This window comes from Taudactylus pleione, unplaced genomic scaffold, assembly GCF_031769625.1.
Source record: "Taudactylus pleione unplaced genomic scaffold, aTauple2 ptg000225l, whole genome shotgun sequence".
Classification (NCBI taxonomy): domain Eukaryota; kingdom Metazoa; phylum Chordata; class Amphibia; order Anura; family Myobatrachidae; genus Taudactylus; species Taudactylus pleione.
Window position 1 is genome coordinate 10,787,633 of NW_028284627.1, and position 22,299 is coordinate 10,809,931.

The window sequence follows — 22,299 nt, forward strand, 5'->3', positions numbered from 1 at the left end:
CACCACCCTTTAACAGACAGACGCACGCTTGTCGCTGCTGCTTTGAGGATGCAAGTGCGGCTACAGCCCACACAATTCACAAAGACAGAAAAAAAAAGAACAATATTTTTAACAGACAGACGCACGCTTGTCGCTGCTACTTTGAGGATGCAAGTGCAGCTACAGCCCACACAATTCACAAAGACAGAAAAAAAGAAGAATATTTTAATTGTTTGTGTAGCACACTTTGACGGTGTCACCACCCTTTAACACACAATTCACAAAGATAGAAAAAAAAAGAACAATATTTTTATTGTTTGTGTAGCACACTTTGAGGGTGTCACCACCCTTTAACAGACAGATGCACGCTTGTCGCTGCTGCTTTGAGGATGCAAGTGCGGCTACAGCCCACACAATTCACAAAGACAGAAAAAAAAGAACAATATTTTTAACAGACAGACGCACGCTTGTCGCTGCTGCTTTGAGGATGCAAGTGCAGCTACAGCCCACACAATTCACAAAGACAGAAAAAAAAGAACAATATTTTTATTGTTTGTGTAGCACACTTTGAGGGTGTCACCACCCTTTAACAGACAGAGGCATGCTTGTCGCTGCTGCTTTAAGGATCCAGGTGCGGCTACAGCCCACACATTTCACAAAGACAGAAAAAAAAAGAAGAATATTTTTATTGTTTGTGTAGCACACTTTGAGGGTGTCACCACCCTTTAACAGACAGACGCACGCTTGTCGCTGATGCTTTAAGGAAGCAGGTGCGGCTACAGCCCACACATTTCACAAAGACAGGAAAAAAAAGAAGAATATTTTTATTGTTTGTGTAGCACACTTTGAGGGTGTCACCACCCTTTAACAGACAGACGCACGCTTGTCGCTGCTGCTTTGACGATGCAAGTGCAGCTACAGCCCACACAATTCACAAAGACAGAAAAAAAAGAAGAATATTTTTATTGTTTGTGTAGCACACTTTGAGGGTGTCACCACCCTTTAACAGACAGACGCACGCTTGTCGCTGCTGCTTTGAGGATGCAAGTGCGGCTACAGCCCACACAATTCACAAAGACAGAAAAAAAAAGAACAATATTTTTAACAGACAGACGCACGCTTGTCGCTGCTACTTTGAGGATGCAAGTGCAGCTACAGCCCACACAATTCACAAAGACAGAAAAAAAAGAAGAATATTTTTATTGTTTGTGTAGCACACTTTGAGGGTGTCACCACCCTTTAACACACAATTCACAAAGACAGAAAAAAAAAGAACAATATTTTTATTGTTTGTGTAGCACACTTTGAGGGTGTCACCACCCTTTAACAGACAGACGCACGCTTGTCGCTGCTGCTTTGAGGATGCAAGTGCGGCTACAGCCCACACAATTCACAAAGACAGAAAAAAAAAGAACAATATTTTTAACAGACAGACGCACGCTTGTCGCTGTTGCTTTGAGGATGCAAGTGCAGCTACAGCCCACACAATTCACAAAGACAGAAAAAAAAGAAGAATATTTTTATTGTTTGTGTAGCACACTTTGAGGGTGTCACCACCCTTTAACAGACAGATGCACACTTGTCGCTGCTGCTTTGAGGATGCAAGTGCGGCTACAGCCCACACAATTCACAAAGACAGAAAAAAAAGAACAATATTTTTATTGTTTGTGTAGCACACTTTGAGGGTGTCACCACCCTTTAACAGACAGACGCACGCTTGTCGCTGCTGCTTTAAGGATCCAGGTGCGGCTACAGCCCACACATTTCACAAAGACAGAAAAAAAAAGAACAATATTTTTATTGTTTGTGTAGCACACTTTGAGGGTGTCACCACCCTTTAACAGACAGACGCACGCTTGTCGCTGCTGCTTTGAGGATGCAAGTGCGGCTACAGCCCACACAATTCACAAAGACAGAAAAAAAAAGAACAATATTTTTATTGTTTGTGTAGCACACTTTGAGGGTGTCACCACCGTTTAACAGACAGACGCACGCTTGTCGCTGCTGGTTTGAGGATGCAAGTGCGGCTACAGCCCACACAATTCACAAAGACAGAAAAAAAAAGAACAATATTTTTAACAGACAGACGCACGCTTGTCGCTGCTGCTTTGAGGATGCAAGTGCAGCTACAGCCCACACAATTCACAAAGACAGAAAAAAAAGAAGAATATTTTTATTGTTTGTGTAGCACACTTTGAGGGTGTCACCACCCTTTAACAGACAGATGCACGCTTGTCGCTGCTGCTTTGAGGATGCAAGTGCGGCTACAGCCCACACAATTCACAAAGACAGAAAAAAAAGAACAATATTTTTATTGTTTGTGTAGCACACTTTGAGGGTGTCACCACCCTTTAACAGACAGACGCACGCTTGTCGCTGCTGCTTTAAGTATCCAGGTGCGGCTACAGCCAACACATTTCACAAAGACAGAAAAAAAAAGAACAATATTTTTATTGTTTGTGTAGCACACTTTGAGGGTGTCAACACCCTTTAACAGACAGACGCACGCTTGTCGCTGCTGCTTTAAGGATGCAGGTGCGGCTACAGCCCACACATTTCACAAAGACAGAAAAAAAAGAAGAATATTTTTATTGTTTGTGTAGCAGACTTTGAGGGTGTCACCACCCTTTAACAAACAGACGCACGCTTGTCGCTGCTGCTTTGAGGATGCAAGTGCAGCTACAGCCCACACAATTCACAAAGACAGAAAAAAAAGAAGAATATTTTTATTGTTTGTGTAGCACACTTTGAGGGTGTCACCACCCTTTAACAGACAGACGCACGCTTGTCGCTGCTGCTTTGAGGATGCAAGTGCGGCTACAGCCCACACAATTCACAAAGACAGAAAAAAAAAGAACAATATTTTTAACAGACAGACGCACGCTTGTCACTGCTACTTTGAGGATGCAAGTGCAGCTACAGCCCACACAATTCACAAAGACAGAAAAAAAAAAGAACAATATTTTTAACAGACAGACGCACGCTTGTCGCTGCTGCTTTGAGGATGCAAGTGCAGCTACTGCCCACACAATTCACAAAGACAGAAAAAAAAGAAGAATATTTTTATTGTTTGTGTAGCACACTTTGAGGGTGTCACCACCCTTTAACAGACAGATGCACGCTTGTCGCTGCTGCTTTGAGGATGCAAGTGCGGCTACAGCCCACACAATTCACAAAGACAGAAAAAAAAGAACAATATTTTTATTGTTTGTGTAGCACACTTTGAGGGTGTCACCACCCTTTAACAGACAGACGCATGCTTGTCGCTGCTGCTTTAAGGATCCAGGTGCGGCTACAGCCCACACATTTCACAAAGACAGAAAAAAAAGAACAATATTTTTAATGTTTGTGTAGCACACTTTGAGGGTGTCACCACCCTTTAACAGACAGACGCACGCTTGTCGCTGCTGCTTTAAGGATGCAGGTGCGGCTACAGCCCACACATTTCACAAAGACAGAAAAAAAAAGAAGAATATTTTTATTGTTTGTGTAGCACACTTTGAGGGTGTCACCACCCTTTAACAGACAGACGCACACTTGTCGCTGTTGCTTTGAGGATGCAAGTGCGGCTACATCGCACACAAGTCACAAACACATTAAAAAAAATAGTTTTTTATTTTTTGGAGCACTTTGAGAGTTACACCACCCTTTAACAGACAGACGCACGCTTGTCGCTGCTGCTTTGAGGATGCAAGTGCGGCTACAGCCCACACAATTCACAAAGACAGAAAAAAAGAACAATATTTTTATTGTTTGTGTAGCACACTTTGAGAGTGTCACCACCCTTTAACAGACAGACGCACGCTTGTCGCTGCTGCTTTGAGGATGCAAGTGCTGCTACAGCCCACACAATTCATAAAGACAGAAAAAAAAGAACAATATTTTTATTGTTTGTGTAGCACACTTTGAGGGTGTCACCACCCTTTAACAGACAGACGCACGCTTGTCGCTGCTGCTTTAAGGATGCAGGTGCGGCTACAGCCCACACATGTCACAAAGACAGAAAAAAAAGAACAATATTTTTATTGTTTGTGTAGCACACTTTGAGGGTGTCACCACCCTTTAACAGACAGATGCACGCTTGTCGCTGCTGCTTTGAGGATGCAAGTTCAGCTACAGCCCACACAATTCACAAAGACAGAAAAAAAAGAACAATATTTTTATTGTTTGTGTAGCACACTTTGAGGGTGTCACCACCCTTTAACAGACAGACGCACGGTTGTCGCTGCTGCTTTAAGGATGCAGGTGCGGCTACAGCCCACACATTTCACAAAGACAGAAAAAAAAGAACAATATTTTTATTGTTTGTGTAGCACACTTTGAGGGTGTCACCACCCTTTAACAGACAGATGCACGCTTGTCGCTGCTGCTTTAAGGATGCAGGTGCGGCTACAGCCCACACATTTCACAAAGACAGAAAAAAAAAGAAGAATATTTTTATTGTTTGTGTAGCACACTTTGAGGGTGTCACCACCCTTTAACAGACAGACGCACGCTTGTCGCTGATGCTTTAAGGAAGCAGGTGCGGCTACAGCCCACACATTTCACAAAGACAGGAAAAAAAAGAAGAATATTTTTATTGTTTGTGTAGCACACTTTGAGGGTGTCACCACCCTTTAACAGACAGACGCACGCTTGTCGCTGCTGCTTTGACGATGCAAGTGCAGCTACAGCCCACACAATTCACAAAGACAGAAAAAAAAGAAGAATATTTTTATTGTTTGTGTAGCACACTTTGAGGGTGTCACCACCCTTTAACAGACAGATGCACGCTTGTCGCTGCTGCTTTGAGGATGCAAGTGCGGCTACAGCCCACACAATTCACAAAGAAAAAAAAAAAAGAACAATATTTTTAACAGACAGACGCACGCTTGTCGCTGCTACTTTGAGGATGCAAGTGCAGCTACAGCCCACACAATTCACAAAGACAGAAAAAAAAGAAGAATATTTTTATTGTTTGTGTAGCACACTTTGAGGGTGTCACCACCCTTTAACACACAATTCACAAAGACAGAAAAAAAAAGAACAATATTTTTATTGTTTGTGTAGCACACTTTGAGGGTGTCACCACCCTTTAACAGACAGACGCACGGTTGTTGCTGCTGCTTTAAGGATGCAGGTGCGGCTACAGCCCACACATTTCACAAAGACAGAAAAAAAAGAAGAATATTTTTATTGTTTGTGTAGCACACTTTGAGGGTGTCACCACCCTTTAACAGACAGACGCACGCTTGTCGCTGCAGCTTTAAGGATGCAGGTGCGGCTACAGCCCACACATTTCACAAAGACAGAAAAAAAAAGAAGAATATTTTTATTGTTTGTGTAGCACACTTTGAGGGTGTCACCACCCTTTAACAGACAGATGCACGCTTGTCGCTGATGCTTTAAGGAAGCAGGTGCGGCTACAGCCCACACATTTCACAAAGACAGGAAAAAAAAGAAGAATATTTTTATTGTTTGTGTAGCACACTTTGAGGGTGTCACCACCCTTTAACAGACAGACGCACGCTTGTCGCTGCTGCTTTGAGGATGCAAGTGCAGCTACAGCCCACACAATTCACAAAGACAGAAAAAAAAGAAGAATATTTTTATTGTTTGTGTAGCACACTTTGAGGGTGTCACCACCCTTTAACAGACAGACGCACGCTTCTCGCTGCTGCTTTGAGGATGCAAGTGCGGCTACAGCCCACACAATTCACAAAGACAGAAAAAAAAAGAACAATATTTTTAACAGACAGACGCACGCTTGTCGCTGCTACTTTGAGGATGCAAGTGCAGCTACAGCCCACACAATTCACAAAGACAGAAAAAAAAGAAGAATATTTTTATTGTTTGTGTAGCACACTTTGAGGGTGTCACCACCCTTTAACACACAATTCACAAAGACAGAAAAAAAAAGAACAATATTTTTATTGTTTGTGTAGCACACTTTGAGGGTGTCACCACCCTTTAACAGACAGACGCACGCTTGTCGCTGCTGCTTTGAGGATGCAAGTGCGGCTACAGCCCACACAATTCACAAAGACAGAAAAAAAAAGAACAATATTTTTAACAGACAGACGCACGCTTGTCGCTGCTGCTTTGAGGATGCAAGTGCAGCTACAGCCCACACAATTCACAAAGACAGAAAAAAAAGAAGAATATTTTTATTGTTTGTGTAGCACACTTTGAGGGTGTCACCACCCTTTAACAGACAGATGCACGCTTGTCGCTGCTGCTTTGAGGATGCAAGTGCGGCTACAGCCCACACAATTCACAAAGACAGAAAAAAAAGAACAATATTTTTATTGTTTGTGTAGCACACTTTGAGGGTGTCACCACCCTTTAACAGACAGACGCACGCTTGTCGCTGCTGCTTTAAGGATCCAGGTGCGGCTACAGCCCACACATTTCACAAAGACAGAAAAAAAAAGAACAATATTTTTATTGTTTGTGTAGCACACTTTGAGAGTGTCAACACCCTTTAACAGACAGACGCACGCTTGTCGCTGCTGCTTTAAGGATGCAGGTGCGGCTACAGCCCACACATTTCACAAAGACAGAAAAAAAAAGAAGAATATTTTTATTGTTTGTGTAGCACACTTTGAGGGTGTCACCACCCTTTAACAGACAGACGCACGCTTGTCGCTGCTGCTGTGAGGATGCAAGTGCAGCTACAGCCCACACAATTCACAAAGACAGAAAAAAAAAGAAGAATATTTTTATTGTTTGTGTAGCACACTTTGAGGGTGTCACCACCCTTTAACAGACAGACGCACGCTTGTCGCTGCTGCTTTGAGGATGCAAGTGCGGCTACAGCCCACACAATTCACAAAGACAGAAAAAAAAAGAACAATATTTTTAACAGACAGACGCACGCTTGTCGCTGCTACTTTGAGGATGCAAGTGCAGCTACAGCCCACACAATTCACAAAGACAGAAAAAAAGAAGAATATTTTAATTGTTTGTGTAGCACACTTTGACGGTGTCACCACCCTTTAACACACAATTCACAAAGATAGAAAAAAAAAGAACAATATTTTTATTGTTTGTGTAGCACACTTTGAGGGTGTCACCACCCTTTAACAGACAGATGCACGCTTGTCGCTGCTGCTTTGAGGATGCAAGTGCGGCTACAGCCCACACAATTCACAAAGACAGAAAAAAAAGAACAATATTTTTAACAGACAGACGCACGCTTGTCGCTGCTGCTTTGAGGATGCAAGTGCAGCTACAGCCCACACAATTCACAAAGACAGAAAAAAAAGAACAATATTTTTATTGTTTGTGTAGCACACTTTGAGGGTGTCACCACCCTTTAACAGACAGAGGCATGCTTGTCGCTGCTGCTTTAAGGATCCAGGTGCGGCTACAGCCCACACATTTCACAAAGACAGAAAAAAAAAGAAGAATATTTTTATTGTTTGTGTAGCACACTTTGAGGGTGTCACCACCCTTTAACAGACAGACGCACGCTTGTCGCTGATGCTTTAAGGAAGCAGGTGCGGCTACAGCCCACACATTTCACAAAGACAGGAAAAAAAAGAAGAATATTTTTATTGTTTGTGTAGCACACTTTGAGGGTGTCACCACCCTTTAACAGACAGACGCACGCTTGTCGCTGCTGCTTTGACGATGCAAGTGCAGCTACAGCCCACACAATTCACAAAGACAGAAAAAAAAGAAGAATATTTTTATTGTTTGTGTAGCACACTTTGAGGGTGTCACCACCCTTTAACAGACAGACGCACGCTTGTCGCTGCTGCTTTGAGGATGCAAGTGCGGCTACAGCCCACACAATTCACAAAGACAGAAAAAAAAAGAACAATATTTTTAACAGACAGACGCACGCTTGTCGCTGCTACTTTGAGGATGCAAGTGCAGCTACAGCCCACACAATTCACAAAGACAGAAAAAAAAGAAGAATATTTTTATTGTTTGTGTAGCACACTTTGAGGGTGTCACCACCCTTTAACACACAATTCACAAAGACAGAAAAAAAAAGAACAATATTTTTATTGTTTGTGTAGCACACTTTGAGGGTGTCACCACCCTTTAACAGACAGACGCACGCTTGTCGCTGCTGCTTTGAGGATGCAAGTGCGGCTACAGCCCACACAATTCACAAAGACAGAAAAAAAAAGAACAATATTTTTAACAGACAGACGCACGCTTGTCGCTGTTGCTTTGAGGATGCAAGTGCAGCTACAGCCCACACAATTCACAAAGACAGAAAAAAAAGAAGAATATTTTTATTGTTTGTGTAGCACACTTTGAGGGTGTCACCACCCTTTAACAGACAGATGCACACTTGTCGCTGCTGCTTTGAGGATGCAAGTGCGGCTACAGCCCACACAATTCACAAAGACAGAAAAAAAAGAACAATATTTTTATTGTTTGTGTAGCACACTTTGAGGGTGTCACCACCCTTTAACAGACAGACGCACGCTTGTCGCTGCTGCTTTAAGGATCCAGGTGCGGCTACAGCCCACACATTTCACAAAGACAGAAAAAAAAAGAACAATATTTTTATTGTTTGTGTAGCACACTTTGAGAGTGTCAACACCCTTTAACAGACAGACGCACGCTTGTCGCTGCTGCTTTAAGGATGCAGGTGCGGCTACAGCCCACACATTTCACAAAGACAGAAAAAAAAAGAGAATATTTTTATTGTTTGTGTAGCACACTTTGAGGGTGTCACCACCCTTTAACAGACAGACGCACGCTTGTCGCTGCTGCTGTGAGGATGCAAGTGCAGCTACAGCCCACACAATTCACAAAGACAGAAAAAAAAAGAAGAATATTTTTATTGTTTGTGTATCACACTTTGAGGGTGTCACCACCCTTTAACAGACAGACGTACGCTTGTCGCTGCTGCTTTGAGGATGCAAGTGCGGCTACAGCCCACACAATTCACAAAGACAGAAAAAAAAAGAACAATATTTTTAACAGACAGACGCACGCTTGTCGCTGCTACTTTGAGGATGCAAGTGCAGCTACAGCCCACACAATTCACAAAGACAGAAAAAAAGAAGAATATTTTAATTGTTTGTGTAGCACACTTTGAGGGTGTCACCACCCTTTAACACACAATTCACAAAGATAGAAAAAAAAAGAACAATATTTTTATTGTTTGTGTAGCACACTTTGAGGGTGTCACCACCCTTTAACAGACAGATGCACGCTTGTCGCTGCTGCTTTGAGGATGCAAGTGCGGCTACAGCCCACACAATTCACAAAGACAGAAAAAAAAGAACAATATTTTTAACAGACAGACGCACGCTTGTCGCTGCTGCTTTGAGGATGCAAGTGCAGCTACAGCCCACACAATTCACAAAGACAGAAAAAAAAGAACAACATTTTTATTGTTTGTGTAGCACACTTTGAGGGTGTCACCACCCTTTAACAGACAGACGCATGCTTGTCGCTGCTGCTTTAAGGATGCAGGTGCGGCTACAGCCCACACATTTCACAAAGACCGAAAAAAAAAGAAGAATATTTTTATTGTTTGTGTAGCACACTTTGAGGGTGTCACCACCCTTTAACAGACAGACGCACGCTTGTCGCTGATGCTTTAAGGAAGCAGGTGCGGCTACAGCCCACACATTTCACAAAGACAGGAAAAAAAAGAAGAATATTTTTATTGTTTGTGTAGCACACTTTGAGGGTGTCACCACCCTTTAACAGACAGACGCACGCTTGTCGCTGCTGCTTTGACGATGCAAGTGCAGCTACAGCCCACACAATTCACAAAGACAGAAAAAAAAGAAGAATATTTTTATTGTTTGTGTAGCACACTTTGAGGGTGTCACCACCCTTTAACAGACAGACGCACGGTTGTCGCTGCTGCTTTAAGGATGCAGGTGCGGCTACAGCCCACACATTTCACAAAGACAGAAAAAAAAGAAGAATATTTTTATTGTTTGTGTAGCACACTTTGAGGGTGTCACCACCCTTTAACAGACAGACGCACACTTGTCGCTGCTGCTTTAAGGATGCAGGTGCGGCTACAGCCCACACATTTCACAAAGACAGAAAAAAAAAGAAGAATATTTTTATTGTTTGTGTAGCACACTTTGAGGGTGTCACCACCCTTTAACAGACAGATGCACGCTTGTCGCTGCTGCTTTGAGGATGCAAGTGCGGCTACAGCCCACACAATTCACAAAGACAGAAAAAAAAAGAACAATATTTTTATTGTTTGTGTAGCACACTTTGAGGGTGTCACCACCCTTTAACAGACAGACGCACGCTTGTCGCTGCTGCTTTGAGGATGCAAGTGCGCTACAGCCCACACAATTCACAAAGACAGAAAAAAAAAGAACAATATTTTTATTGTTTGTGTAGCACACTTTGAGGGTGTCACCACCGTTTAACAGACAGACGCACGCTTGTCGCTGCTGGTTTGAGGATGCAAGTGCAGCTACAGCCCACACAATTCACAAAGACAGAAAAAAAAAGAACAATATTTTTAACAGACAGACGCACGCTTGTCGCTGCTGCTTTGAGGATGCAAGTGCAGCTACAGCCCACACAATTCACAAAGACAGAAAAAAAAGAAGAATATTTTTATTGTTTGTGTAGCACACTTTGAGGGTGTCACCACCCTTTAACAGACAGATGCACGCTTGTCGCTGCTGCTTTGAGGATGCAAGTGCGGCTACAGCCCACACAATTCACAAAGACAGAAAAAAAAGAACAATATTTTTATTGTTTGTGTAGCACACTTTGAGGGTGTCACCACCCTTTAACAGACAGACGCACGCTTGTCGCTGCTGCTTTAAGTATCCAGGTGCGGCTACAGCCAACACATTTCACAAAGACAGAAAAAAAAAGAACAATATTTTTATTGTTTGTGTAGCACACTTTGAGGGTGTCAACACCCTTTAACAGACAGACGCACGCTTGTCGCTGCTGCTTTAAGGATGCAGGTGCGGCTACAGCCCACACATTTCACAAAGACAGAAAAAAAAGAAGAATATTTTTATTGTTTGTGTAGCACACTTTGAGGGTGTCACCACCCTTTAACAAACAGACGCACGCTTGTCGCTGCTGCTTTGAGGATGCAAGTGCAGCTACAGCCCACACAATTCACAAAGACAGAAAAAAAAGAAGAATATTTTTATTGTTTGTGTAGCACACTTTGAGGGTGTCACCACCCTTTAACAGACAGACGCACGCTTGTCGCTGCTGCTTTGAGGATGCAAGTGCGGCTACAGCCCACACAATTCACAAAGACAGAAAAAAAAAGAACAATATTTTTAACAGACAGACGCACGCTTGTCGCTGCTACTTTGAGGATGCAAGTGCAGCTACAGCCCACACAATTCACAAAGACAGAAAAAAAAAAGAACAATATTTTTAACAGACAGACGCACGCTTGTCGCTGCTGCTTTGAGGATGCAAGTGCAGCTACTGCCCACACAATTCACAAAGACAGAAAAAAAAGAAGAATATTTTTATTGTTTGTGTAGCACACTTTGAGGGTGTCACCACCCTTTAACAGACAGATGCACGCTTGTCGCTGCTGCTTTGAGGATGCAAGTGCGGCTACAGCCCACACAATTCACAAAGACAGAAAAAAAAGAACAATATTTTTATTGTTTGTGTAGCACACTTTGAGGGTGTCACCACCCTTTAACAGACAGACGCATGCTTGTCGCTGCTGCTTTAAGGATCCAGGTGCGGCTACAGCCCACACATTTCACAAAGACAGAAAAAAAAGAACAATATTTTTAATGTTTGTGTAGCACACTTTGAGGGTGTCACCACCCTTTAACAGACAGACGCACGCTTGTCGCTGCTGCTTTAAGGATGCAGGTGCGGCTACAGCCCACACATTTCACAAAGACAGAAAAAAAAAGAAGAATATTTTTATTGTTTGTGTAGCACACTTTGAGGGTGTCACCACCCTTTAACAGACAGACGCACGCTTGTCGCTGTTGCTTTGAGGATGCAAGTGCGGCTACATCGCACACAAGTCACAAACACATTAAAAAAATTAGTTTTTTATTTTTTGGAGCACTTTGAGAGTTACACCACCCCTTAACAGACAGACGCACGCTTGTCGCTGCTGCTTTGAGGATGCAAGTGCGGCTACAGCCCACACAATTCACAAAGACAGAAAAAAAGAACAATATTTTTATTGTTTGTGTAGCACACTTTGAGGGTGTCACCACCCTTTAACAGACAGACGCACGCTTGTCGCTGCTGCTTTAAGGATGCAGGTGCGGCTACAGCCCACACATTTCACAAAGACAGAAAAAAAAAGAACAATATTTTTATTGTTTGTGTAGCACACTTTGAGGGTGTCACCACCCTTTAACAGACAGATGCACGCTTGTCGCTGCTGCTTTGAGGATGCAAGTTCGGCTACAGCCTACACAATTCACAAAGACAGAAAAAAAAGAACAATATTTTTATTGTTTGTGTAGCACACTTTGAGGGTGTCACCACCCTTTAACAGACAGACGCACGGTTGTCGCTGCTGCTTTAAGGATGCAGGTGCGGCTACAGGCCACACATTTCACAAAGACAGAAAAAAAAGAATATTTTTATTGTTTGTGTAGCACACTTTGTGGGTGTCACCACCCTTTAACAGACAGACGCACGCTTGTCGCTGCTGCTTTAAGGATGCAGGTGCGGCTACAGCCCACACATTTCACAAAGACAGAAAAAAAAAGAAGAATATTTTTATTGTTTGTGTAGCACACTTTGAGGGTGCCACCACCCTTTAACAGACAGACGCACGCTTGTCGCTGATGCTTTAAGGAAGCAGGTGCGGCTACAGCCCACACATTTCACAAAGACAGGAAAAAAAAGAAGAATATTTTTATTGTTTGTGTAGCACACTTTGAGGGTGTCACCACCCTTTAACAGACAGACGCACGCTTGTCGCTGCTGCTTTGACGATGCAAGTGCAGCTACAGCCCACACAATTCACAAAGACAGAAAAAAAAGAAGAATATTTTTATTGTTTGTGTAGCACACTTTGAGGGTGTCACCACCCTTTAACAGACAGATGCACGCTTGTCGCTGCTGCTTTGAGGATGCAAGTGCGGCTACAGCCCACACAATTCACAAAGACAGAAAAAAAAGAACAATATTTTTAACAGACAGACGCACGCTTGTCGCTGCTACTTTGAGGATGCAAGTGCAGCTACAGCCCACACAATTCACAAAGACAGAAAAAAAAGAAGAATATTTTTATTGTTTGTGTAGCACACTTTGAGGGTGTCACCACCCTTTAACACACAATTCACAAAGACAGAAAAAAAAAGAACAATATTTTTATTGTTTGTGTAGCACACTTTGAGGGTGTCACCACCCTTTAACAGACAGACGCACGGTTGTCGCTGCTGCTTTAAGGATGCAGGTGCGGCTACAGCCCACACATTTCACAAAGACAGAAAAAAAGAAGAATATTTTTATTGTTTGTGTAGCACACTTTGAGGGTGTCACCACCCTTTAACAGACAGACGCACGCTTGTCGCTGCAGCTTTAAGGATGCAGGTGCGGCTACAGCCCACACATTTCACAAAGACAGAAAAAAAAAGAAGAATATTTTTATTGTTTGTGTAGCACACTTTGAGGGTGTCACCACCCTTTAACAGACAGACGCACGCTTGTCGCTGATGCTTTAAGGAAGCAGGTGCGGCTACAGCCCACACATTTCACAAAGACAGGAAAAAAAAGAAGAATATTTTTATTGTTTGTGTAGCACACTTTGAGGGTGTCACCACCCTTTAACAGACAGACGCACGCTTGTCGCTGCTGCTTTGACGATGCAAGTGCAGCTACAGCCCACACAATTCACAAAGACAGAAAAAAAAGAAGAATATTTTTATTGTTTGTGTAGCACACTTTGAGGGTGTCACCACCCTTTAACAGACAGACGCACGCTTGTCGCTGCTGCTTTGAGGATGCAAGTGCGGCTACAGCCCACACAATTCACAAAGACAGAAAAAAAAAGAACAATATTTTTAACAGACAGACGCACGCTTGTCGCTGCTACTTTGAGGATGCAAGTGCAGCTACAGCCCACACAATTCACAAAGACAGAAAAAAAAGAAGAATATTTTTATTGTTTGTGTAGCACACTTTGAGGGTGTCACCACCCTTTAACACACAATTCACAATTACAGAAAAAAAAAGAACAATATTTTTATTGTTTGTGTAGCACACTTTGAGGGTGTCACCACCCTTTAACAGACAGACGCACGCTTGTCGCTGCTGCTTTGAGGATGCAAGTGCGGCTACAGCCCACACAATTCACAAAGACAGAAAAAAAAGAAGAATATTTTTATTGTTTGTGTAGCACACTTTGAGGGTGTCACCACCCTTTAACAGACAGATGCACGCTTGTCGCTGCTGCTTTGAGGATGCAAGTGCGGCTACAGCCCACACAATTCACAAAGACAGAAAAAAAAGAACAATATTTTTATTGTTTGTGTAGCACACTTTGAGGGTGTCACCACCCTTTAACAGACAGACGCACGCTTGTCGCTGCTGCTTTAAGGATCCAGGTGCGGCTACAGCCCACACATTTCACAAAGACAGAAAAAAAAAGAACAATATTTTTATTGTTTGTGTAGCACACTTTGAGAGTGTCAACACCCTTTAACAAACAGACGCACGCTTGTCGCTGCTGCTTTAAGGATGCAGGTGCGGCTACAGCCCACACATTTCACAAAGACAGAAAAAAAAAGAAGAATATTTTTATTGTTTGTGTAGCACACTTTGAGGGTGTCACCACCCTTTAACAGACAGACGCACGCTTGTCGCTGCTGCTGTGAGGATGCAAGTGCAGCTACAGCCCACACAATTCACAAAGACAGAAAAAAAAAGAAGAATATTTTTATTGTTTGTGTAGCACACTTTGAGGGTGTCACCACCCTTTAACAGACAGACGCACGCTTGTCGCTGCTGCTTTGAGGATGCAAGTGCGGCTACAGCCCACACAATTCACAAAGACAGAAAAAAAAAGAACAATATTTTTACCAGACAGACGCACGCTTGTCGCTGCTACTTTGAGGATGCAAGTGCAGCTACAGCCCACACAATTCACAAAGACAGAAAAAAAGAAGAATATTTTAATTGTTTGTGTAGCACACTTTGAGGGTGTCACCACCCTTTAACACACAATTCACAAAGATAGAAAAAAAAAGAACAATATTTTTATTGTTTGTGTAGCACACTTTGAGGGTGTCACCACCCTTTAACAGACAGATGCACGCTTGTCGCTGCTGCTTTGAGGATGCAAGTGCGGCTACAGCCCACACAATTCACAAAGACAGAAAAAAAAGAACAATATTTTTAACAGACAGACGCACGCTTGTCGCTGCTGCTTTGAGGATGCAAGTGCAGCTACAGCCCACACAATTCACAAAGACAGAAAAAGAAGAACAATATTTTTATTGTTTGTGTAGCACACTTTGAGGGTGTCACCACCCTTTAACAGACAGACGCATGCTTGTCGCTGCTGCTTTAAGGATCCAGGTGCGGCTACAGCCCACACATTTCACAAAGACAGAAAAAAAAGAAGAATATTTTTATTGTTTGTGTAGCACACTTTGAGGGTGTCACCACCCTTTAACAGACAGACGCACGCTTGTCGCTGATGCTTTAAGGAAGCAGGTGCGGCTACAGCCCACACATTTCACAAAGACAGGAAAAAAAAGAAGAATATTTTTATTGTTTGTGTAGCACACTTTGAGGGTGTCACCACCCTTTAACAGACAGACGCACGCTTGTCGCTGCTGCTTTGACGATGCAAGTGCAGCTACAGCCCACACAATTCACAAAGACAGAAAAAAAGAAGAATATTTTTATTGTTTGTGTAGCACACTTTGAGGGTGTCACCACCCTTTAACAGACAGACGCACGCTTGTCGCTGCTGCTTTGAGGATGCAAGTGCGGCTACAGCCCACACAATTCACAAAGACAGAAAAAAAAAGAACAATATTTTTAACAGACAGACGCACGCTTGTCGCTGCTACTTTGAGGATGCAAGTGCAGCTACAGCCCACACAATTCACAAAGACAGAAAAAAAAGAAGAATATTTTTATTGTTTGTGTAGCACACTTTGAGGGTGTCACCACCCTTTAACACACAATTCACAAAGACAGAAAAAAAAAGAACAATATTTTTATTGTTTGTGTAGCACACTTTGAGGGTGTCACCACCCTTTAACAGACAGACGCACGCTTGTCGCTGCTGCTTTGAGGATGCAAGTGCGGCTACAGCCCACACAATTCACAAAGACAGAAAAAAAAAGAACAATATTTTTAACAGACAGACGCACGCTTGTCGCTGCTGCTTTGAGGATGCAAGTGCAGCTACAGCCCACACAATTCACAAAGACAGAAAAAAAAGAAGAATATTTTTATTGTTTGTGTAGCACACTTTGAGGGTGTCACCACCCTTTAACAGACAGATGCACGCTTGTCGCTGCTGCTTTGAGGATGCAAGTGCGGCTACAGCCCACACAATTCACAAAGACAGAAAAAAAAGAACAATATTTTTATTGTTTGTGTAGCACACTTTGAGGGTGTCACCACCCTTTAACAGACAGACGCACGCTTGTCGCTGCTGCTTTAAGGATCCAGGTGCGGCTACAGCCCACACATTTCACAAAGACAGAAAAAAAAAGAACAATATTTTTATTGTTTGTGTAGCACACTTTGAGAGTGTCAACACCCTTTAACAGACAGACGCACGCTTGTCGCTGCTGCTTTAAGGATGCAGGTGCGGCTACAGCCCACACATTTCACAAAGACAGAAAAAAAAAGAAGAATATTTTTATTGTTTGTGTAGCACACTTTGAGGGTGTCACCACCCTTTAACAGACAGACGCACGCTTGTCGCTGCTGCTGTGAGGATGCAAGTGCAGCTACAGCCCACACAATTCACAAAGACAGAAAAAAAAAGAAGAATATTTTTATTGTTTGTGTAGCACACTTTGAGGGTGTCACCACCCTTTAACAGACAGACGTACGCTTGTCGCTGCTGCTTTGCGGATGCAAGTGCGGCTACAGCCCACACAATTCACAAAGACAGAAAAAAAAAGAACAATATTTTTAACAGACAGACGCACGCTTGTCGCTGCTACTTTGAGGATGCAAGTGCAGCTACAGCCCACACAATTCACAAAGACAGAAAAAAAGAAGAATATTTTAATTGTTTGTGTAGCACACTTTGAGGGTGTCACCACCCTTTAACACACAATTCACAAAGATAGAAAAAAAAAGAACAATATTTTTATTGTTTGTGTAGCACACTTTGAGGGTGTCACCACCCTTTAACAGACAGATGCACGCTTGTCGCTGCTGCTTTGAGGATGCAAGTGCGGCTACAGCCCACACAATTCACAAAGAGAAAAAAAAGAACAATATTTTTAACAGACAGACGCACGCTTGTTGCTGCTGCTTTGAGGATGCAAGTGCAGCTACAGCCCACACAATTCACAAAGACAGAAAAAAAAGAACAATATTTTTATTGTTTGTGTAGCACACTTTGAGGGTGTCACCACCCTTTAACAGACAGACGCATGCTTGTCGCTGCTGCTTTAAGGATCCAGGTGCGGCTACAGCCCACACATTTCACAAAGACAGAAAAAAAAAGAAGAATATTTTTATTGTTTGTGTAGCACACTTTGAGGGTGTCACCACCCTTTAACAGACAGACGCACGCTTGTTGCTGATGCTTTAAGGAAGCAGGTGCGGCTACAGCCCACACATTTCACAAAGACAGGAAAAAAAAGAAGAATATTTTTATTGTTTGTGTAGCACACTTTGAGGGTGTCACCACCCTTTAACAGACAGACGCACGCTTGTCGCTGCTGCTTTGACGATGCAAGTGCAGCTACAGCCCACACAATTCACAAAGACAGAAAAAAAAGAAGAATATTTTTATTGTTTGTGTAGCACACTTTGAGGGTGTCACCACCCTTTAACAGACAGACGCACGCTTGTCGCTGCTGCTTTGAGGATGCAAGTGTGGCTACAGCCCACACAATTCACAAAGATGGAAAAAAAAAGAACAATATTTTTAACAGACAGACGCACGCTTGTCGCTGCTACTTTGAGGATGCAAGTGCAGCTACAGCCCACACAATTCACAAAGACAGAAAAAAAAGAAGAATATTTTTATTGTTTGTGTAGCACACTTTGAGGGTGTCACCACCCTTTAACACACAATTCACAAAGACAGAAAAAAAGAACAATATTTTTATTGTTTGTGTAGCACACTTTGAGGGTGTCACCACCCTTTAACAGACAGACGCATGCTTGTCGCTGCTGCTTTGAGGATGCAAGTGCGGCTACAGCCCACACAATTCACAAAGACAGAAAAAAAAAGAACAATATTTTTAACAGACAGACGCACGCTTGTCGCTGCTGGTTTGAGGATGCAAGTGCAGCTACAGCCCACACAATTCACAAAGACAGAAAAAAAAGAAGAATATTTTTATTGTTTGTGTAGCACACTTTGAGGGTGTCACCACCCTTTAACAGACAGATGCACGCTTGTCGCTGCTGCTTTGAGGATGCAAGTGCGGCTACGGCCCACACAATTCACAAAGACAGAAAAAAAAGAACAATATTTTTATTGTTTGTGTAGCACACTTTGAGGGTGTCACCACCCTTTAACAGACAGACGCACGCTTGTCGCTGCTGCTTTAAGGATCCAGGTGCGGCTACAGCCCACACATTTCACAAAGACAGAAAAAAAAAGAACAATATTTTTATTGTTTGTGTAGCACACTTTGAGAGTGTCAACACCCTTTAACAGACAGACGCACGCTTGTCGCTGCTGCTTTAAGGATGCAGGTGCGGCTACAGCCCACACATTTCACAAAGACAGAAAAAAAAGAAGAATATTTTTATTGTTTGTGTAGCACACTTTGAGGGTGTCACCACCCTTTAACAGACAGACGCACGCTTGTCGCTGCTGCTTTGAGGATGCAAGTGCAGCTACAGCCCACACAATTCACAAAGACAGAAAAAAAAAGAAGAATATTTTTATTGTTTGTGAAGCACACTTTGAGGGTGTCACCACCCTTTAACAGACAGATGCACGCTTGTCGCTGCTGCTTTGAGGATGCAAGTGCGGCTACAGCCCACACAATTCACAAAGACAGAAAAAAAAAGAACAATATTTTTAACAGACAGACGCACGCTTGTCGCTGCTACTTTGAGGATGCAAGTGCAGCTACAGCCCACACAATTCACAAAGACAGAAAAAAAGAAGAATATTTTAATTGTTTGTGTAGCACACTTTGAGGGTGTCACCACCCTTTAACACACAATTCACAAAGATAGAAAAAAAAAGAACAATATTTTTATTGTTTGTGTAGCACACTTTGAGGGTGTCACCACCCTTTAACAGACAGATGCACGCTTGTCGCTGCTGCTTTGAGGATGCAAGTGCGGCTACAGCCCACACAATTCACAAAGACAGAAAAAAAAGAACAATATTTTTTACAGACAGACGCACGCTTGTCGCTGCTGCTTTGAGGATGCAAGTGCAGCTACAGCCCACACAATTCACAAAGACAGAAAAAAAAGAAGAATATTTTTATTGTTTGTGTAGCACACTTTGAGGGTGTCACCACCCTTTAACAGACAGACGCATGCTTGTCGCTGCTGCTTTAAGGATCCAGGTGCGGCTACAGCCCACACATTTCACAAAGACAGAAAAAAAAAGAACAATATTTTTATTGTTTGTGTAGCACACTTTGAGGGTGTCACCACCCTTTAACAGACAGACGCACGCTTGTCGCTGCTGCTTTAAGGATGCAGGTGCGGCTACAGCCCACACATTTCACAAAGACAGAAAAAAAAGAAGAATATTTTTATTGTTTGTGTAGCACACTTTGAGGGTGTCACTACCCTTTAACAGACAGACGCACGCTTGTCGCTGTTGCTTTGAGGATGCAAGTGCGGCTACATCGCACACAAGTCACAAACACATTAAAAAAAATAGTTTTTTATTTTTTGGAGCACTTTGAGAGTTACACCACCCTTTAACAGACAGACGCACGCTTGTCGCTGCTGCTTTGAGGATGCAAGTGCGGGTACAGCCCACACAATTCACAAAGACAGAAAAAAAGAACAATATTTTTATTGTTTGTGTAGCACACTTTGAGGGTGTCACCACCCTTTAACAGACAGACGCACGCTTGTCGCTGCTGCTTTGAGGATGCAAGTGCGGCTACAGCCCACACAATTCACAAAGACAGAAAAAAAAGAACAATATTTTTATTGTTTGTGTAGCACACTTTGAGGGTGTCACCACCCTTTAACAGACAGACGCACGCTTGTCGCTGCTGCTTTAAGTATCCAGGTGCGGCTACAGCCAACACATTTCACAAAGACAGAAAAAAAAAGAACAATATTTTTATTGTTTGTGTAGCACACTTTGAGGGTGTCAACACCCTTTAACAGACAGACGCACGCTTGTCGCTGCTGCTTTAAGGATGCAGGTGCGGCTACAGCCCACACATTTCACAAAGAGAAAAAAAAGAAGAAAATTTTTATTGTTTGTGTAGCAGACTTTGAGGGTGTCACCACCCTTTAACAAACAGACGCACGCTTGTCGCTGCTGCTTTGAGGATGCAAGTGCAGCTACAGCCCACACAATTCACAAAGACAGAAAAAAAAGAAGAATATTTTTATTGTTTGTGTAGCACACTTTGAGGGTGTCACCACCCTTTAACAGACAGATGCACGCTTGTCGCTGCTGCTTTGAGGATGCAAGTGCGGCTACAGCCCACACAATTCACAAAGACAGAAAAAAAAGAACAATATTTTTAACAGACAGACGCACGCTTGTCGCTGCTACTTTGAGGCTGCAAGTGCAGCTACAGCCCACACAATTCACAAAGACAGAAAAAAAAGAAGAATATTTTTATTGTTTGTGTAGCACACTTTGAGGGTGTCACCACCCTTTAACACACAATTCACAAAGACAGAAAAAAAAAGAACAATATTTTTATTGTTTGTGTAGCACACTTTGAGGGTGTCACCACCCTTTAACAGACAGACGCACGCTTGTCGCTGCTGCTTTGAGGATGCAAGTGCGGCTACAGCCCACACAATTCACAAAGACAGAAAAAAAAAGAACAATATTTTTAACAGACAGACGCACGCTTGTCGCTGCTGCTTTGAGGATGCAAGTGCGGCTACAGCCCACACAATTCACAAAGACAGAAAAAAAAGAACAATATTTTTATTGTTTGTGTAGCACACTTTGAGGGTGTCACCACCCTTTAACAGACAGACGCATGCTTGTCGCTGCTGCTTTAAGGATCCAGGTGCGGCTACAGCCCACACATTTCACAAAGACAGAAAAAAAAGAAGAATATTTTTATTGTTTGTGTAGCACACTTTGAGGGTGTCACCAACCTTTAACAGACAGACGCACGCTTGTTGCTGATGCTTTAAGGAAGCAGGTGCGGCTACAGCCCACACATTTCACAAAGACAGGAAAAAAAAGAAGAATATTTTTATTGTTTGTGTAGCACACTTTGAGGGTGTCACCACCCTTTAACAGACAGACGCACGCTTGTCGCTGCTGCTTTGACGATGCAAGTGCAGCTACAGCCCACACAATTCACAAAGACAGAAAAAAAAGAAGAATATTTTTATTGTTTGTGTAGCACACTTTGAGGGTGTCACCACCCTTTAACAGACAGACGCACGCTTGTCGCTGCTGCTTTGAGGATGCAAGTGTGGCTACAGCCCACACAATTCACAAAGACGGAAAAAAAAAGAACAATATTTTTAACAGACAGACGCACGCTTGTCGCTGCTACTTTGAGGATGCAAGTGCAGCTACAGCCCACACAATTCACAAAGACAGAAAAAAAAGAAGAATATTTTTATTGTTTGTGTAGCACACTTTGAGGGTGTCACCACCCTTTAACACACAATTCACAAAGACAGAAAAAAAGAACAATATTTTTATTGTTTGTGTAGCACACTTTGAGGGTGTCACCACCCTTTAACAGACAGACGCATGCTTGTCGCTGCTGCTTTGAGGATGCAAGTGCGGCTACAGCCCACACAATTCACAAAGACAGAAAAAAAAAGAACAATATTTTTAACAGACAGACGCACGCTTGTCGCTGCTGCTTTGAGGATGCAAGTGCAGCTACAGCCCACACAATTCACAAAGACAGAAAAAAAAGAAGAATATTTTTATTGTTTGTGTAGCACACTTTGAGGGTGTCACCACCCTTTAACAGACAGATGCACGCTTGTCGCTGCTGCTTTGAGGATGCAAGTGCGGCTACGGCCCACACAATTCACAAAGACAGAAAAAAAAGAACAATATTTTTA